Source organism: Pundamilia nyererei, unplaced genomic scaffold, assembly GCF_000239375.1.
Source record: "Pundamilia nyererei isolate P.nyererei 1_Seehausen unplaced genomic scaffold, PunNye1.0 scaffold00789, whole genome shotgun sequence".
Lineage (NCBI taxonomy): Eukaryota > Metazoa > Chordata > Actinopteri > Cichliformes > Cichlidae > Pundamilia > Pundamilia nyererei.
Window position 1 is genome coordinate 49,040 of NW_005188190.1, and position 4,383 is coordinate 53,422.

At 39.1% G+C, this 4,383-nt stretch overlaps 1 long non-coding RNA gene across 1 annotated transcript; it reads right to left on the reverse strand.

Moving 5' to 3' along the window:
* Positions 1 to 454: 454 nt before the first annotated feature.
* On the reverse strand, positions 455 to 3,658 carry LOC102196534 (uncharacterized). Its single transcript, XR_312467.2, has 3 exons — positions 3,420 to 3,658; positions 3,152 to 3,327; positions 455 to 507 (listed from the first exon to the last, which is right to left on the reverse strand). It is a non-coding gene; the product is annotated as an uncharacterized LOC102196534 (long non-coding RNA).
* Between the last annotated feature and the right edge of the window lie 725 nt (positions 3,659 to 4,383).

A 4,383-nucleotide genomic window follows, 5' to 3' on the forward strand; every position in this document is an offset into this window, starting at 1 on the left:
TTACCACTCCTCTGGAGTTGGCTCCTTGAATCAAAGACAGAATCCCATAAGCTCCACTCACATAGTTTACTGTCTCTGAGTGACAGTCATTGAGTTCTTGCAAAAATCTCTGAAGTTTGGTTATTTCTGTTAAGAAGAAATTTCAGTGCCACAGTTTGACATTACACACTTTAATTCAAACTAAATATTTTTTCTTTCAGTCAGAGCAAACTAAAACAACATGTGCACTGAGACTTCACCTACCAGTTTCTTCTGGATTTAGATGCTTCCCTTTTAAGAACTCTCTGGAGCTCACTGTGAACACTTTGAAACTGTCATCAGTGAAGTGTTTCTGCGGAAAAATGATTTAATTTTAAAGCATCTTTGCAACTGTGGATAGTCTGTATTATTTTCTGTCAGCCTATAAAACTCACCTTAATCTTGGTTCGCTTGTTGAATGCCTTCTTTACTTCACTCTTGGCTTGAATGTTTCTTTTAACTATTCGATCATGGATATCAGCTGATGAACTACATGAAATTTGCATATATGTACTGTTACCATCATCGCTATTATCATCACCATGATTAATTTGGGGCAGGCTGGGTGATTTTGATTTACTCTTGAGCTACGTCTGTCTTCGTTTAAAAAAAACCCAATCCACATGTGCAGTTTAAAAAATATATCTCTGTTCACATGTAAACGCAAACACAAAGTCAAACGCTGTCAAGAACATGCCAAATCCTAACCTTCTTGGGAGTAAGTAAACAAGTAAACACAAAACCTTAAGTACTTCTGAAAAGTTTTTGTTTTTCTGAAAAGGCAACTAATTTTGTGTTACTTTTCAAGTGCCATTTTCAAACGCTTTCATTATTTGAATAATGTTAATAACTAAAGACAGTACTTTGGATTTTGCCTCACTGGCTCTCTTGGCCAGAGTTTATTCAAATAAGAACAAAACTGACAAATACTACATTAGTCTGAGTGATTTAAAATCATAAGTCACAGCGCTGTGAAATATGGCTGGTGTAGACTCACAACTTATTTATGCATACAGCATACAAATATTTAATTAAAAAAAATTAAATGTATTCAAAAACAACGACGCGTTGGCATCGGGATTTGGCTTCTGTTTAATGTAGAAGCCACATCCGAAGTTCACTCTAGGGGTGTCCAAATTCATAGGCTGCATCCTCCTGAGGACCCGGCCCATGTAAACCGCGAAGGCCGGGTCCTCAGGAGGCCGGGTAGGCCAGAAGCGAGCAGCTGTGAAATTGGACGATCTAGCCTTCAGTTTTGCGTCACCAGCTGTCTCGGAGTTTAATAAACTCAGTCGTCTGCTCCTTGCTATCTAAAATATAACAGGACACAGGAGTAAATTCTTGATCATCTCACACTTCTGTTTAATCAGTTTTCTGTTTGACGTTTATTCAGCTGTGTATCGCCCACCCAATCCCCACAAGAGATTAATACAGTTTTATTTAATCTACTATAATCTAATAATTTTAATCTCAGCCAAAATGATTTACTCACAAACAAATAAAACACTGAAAAAAGCCAAACAGTAACATTTTCAGTTATCTAAGTGACTTTATTTGATGAGATCATGTTTAACCTGAGTAGCGAAAGACCACGGGAGGTTTGAAAACAATGTGCCAGGAGTTCGCTGTTCTCGAGCTATCGAGCTCCTGGGTAACAGACGTCTCCGAAAAAGTCGGAGCACATTGTTGGAAACTGGAATTGGCTTGACCGCGCTATGAATTCGGGGATATGGTGGGCCACGAAGGATACACCCGACCCATCCTTCAAATCTGGGGAAATGAAGGACACATTTGTCGGCCGCATTCGGAGGAGTCTACGAATTTGGACAGCCCTCATTGCGTTGCTGTGATGTAATCGGCCTACAAATGCGGCCTCATGAGGATGCAGCAGATGAATTTGAACACCCCTTCTGACTCCTGTCTTTCAAAATGGAGGGACAGTAACTGCGGGTGTATATGTAAGCGTCTAAAAACTGCAGATAGCAAGATTAACAGCAACAGTATACTGTGTAAATCCACCAGTGTAGAAATTCATTTAATCGAAACAATATTTTGGTGTACAGCATGATGTCAAAACGTTGTGTGACGAAATCTCTGTATTCCAGTTAAACACAGAAACGGAGTTTTCAAAAATCTCCACGCTGGCACGATTTTTTTCTAAAAAAAAAAAAATCTCAGTTATTAGTGATACAAAACACAGTTTACGTGCGGACAAAAAGCCCAAACGCATAGAAAAAGCTGTGTTTTCAAAAATACCCATGTAGGTGTGGACGTAGCTTTGGCCTTTAGGTGGAAATGTGGGAGGCTCCCTTTCTGACAAAGCTGAGCTTTCCCTGACTGTTGCACACCTGTAACTCATGGTCATCGCCTAAATTGTGTTTAAAGATTGGCTGTGGCACTGCTTCTCTGCCACCTTAGGGTGTTGCTCTCCACTACTTGACCAGTTCATTTTATATTTCTTTCATTGTAAATAAACCTATTAAATGTCATATTAGTTGTGCAAGTTTGCCTTGCGGATCCAGTTTATAATGATATGACTTTATTTGTTTAATGTATTTATTTTGACTGTTAAAAAAGCCAAACAAACTCGCAAATATGGGAGACTGGTAGCATTTATTCTAAAGCACTTGGAGAAAGGCCAGCATGTTTATTTGGATCGTGATGTCACCACACGCTGACATGCTCACATACAAATGTTTTTTTTGTCACAGCAACTATTTTAACTTTGTTGCTGAAGGACAGTGTAATGGCACTTTTGCTTTACAGTGTAAAATTGTTGAATTACTCGACTGTAAGGACCAGGATATGCATGATTTCCTATAATCTCATAGATTATGTGCAACATACATTAAAGCTGCCATGATGTCAGTTTCATCTTTTTCTCCTCCTGCTCTGCTGTTATTGCTCACCCTGTTCTCTCTTGCTGTCCCTCTACCACTGCCTTTCCCACTCTCCTCTATTCCCCTCCCTCTCTGTGTATTACTCAGTCCACCATCTTCAGCAAACTTTATAAAATTGTATCTGCCTCTGAGACTCCCTTTGACCCAAATGTTCTGTATTATTAAAGAAAAGGCTCAAGGTTGATCTTACATGGAAACACCCTGTAGTTGATCAGCATTCAAAATGTACTTACAGATCATCTGAATCATCAAGAAGATCAGACTTGGTGCAGATAAAGTGAATTTGCTGACATTCGCCACCATTTCCAATCAGACTACTGACACTTTCCAGGATCTCCCAGGCCTCTTTCTCTGATGCTGCTCGATTAATGTCAGTCACAATCCACACAGTAGAACAATCTCCAACTATCTGAAAGGAGAATAACATGTCTCAGTGCTTCATTGAAAGATGACTGTTTACAGACAACACAGTATAAGCAAAGAGCAGTAAATGTGAATTACCCCTTTCCACATCTGATCTCTGCTCTTGTTACAGTCACCATTTCCAGGAAGGTCCACAAGTGTGACATGCTGGAGAAAAGGATTGTTTGGCACCCTGACAGTCACACACTTCACTAGTGGCCAAAACCATGTTTTTCCTTCATTACCTTCTCCTTGTTTTGACTCACTTCTTGTGTACTTGACAAATTGTGCAGAAAGTTCATTAGCCTGCAATAAATAGTAAAAGCAGTGCAGTTTAATTTCAATCCTCACAGAAAGTGCTTTACAAAAACCGTTAAAAAGTCTGTGACATAAAAAAATACTAAAAGAACAGCCAGTATTACTATTAGCAGAAACTACTTCATGTGGGCATTTTGCACAGTTGTCCACCACTTTGAGACATCAATTACACTGATTTACTAAAATTTGTGGCCACTTTGATTCAGTCTTTGCCGACTTTGCTCAGCAGTGAATTTCTACGAAGCAATTTAAAGTGTAAGAGTAGGTTAAAATAGGGAACTGATCACTGTTGTGTAAAGACGTAAAGATTCTGACTGCGATTTAAGAAGAAGAAGAAGAAAATCATGCTCTACAAAACCAGACCTGGACCAGTCTTGGGTCTTGTTAACCACAGTTATTACAAGAAGAGATTTTTTTCTGGAAATGTGATCATCTAAAGATCATTGTGGGATCTCAGTAAGATCTGTTTCGATCACTGGATCTGTTTTCAGTGTTTTGTTTTTTGGACTTTTGACTCTATGCTGCATTCTGTTTTCAGAAGTGAACTTTGTTTCTAGCTCTTAGTCTTTTGTTAATTTTTTCAGTTCCCTTTTGTGTTTAGGTTGTCCTAGTTTCACCTGTGTGCCCTTCCCAGCATTGCCACTGGGTAATCTACAGTGGGGCAAAAAAGTATTTAGTCAGCCACCGATTGTCCAAGTTCCCCCACTTAAAATGATGACAGAGGTCAGTAATTTGCACCAGAGGT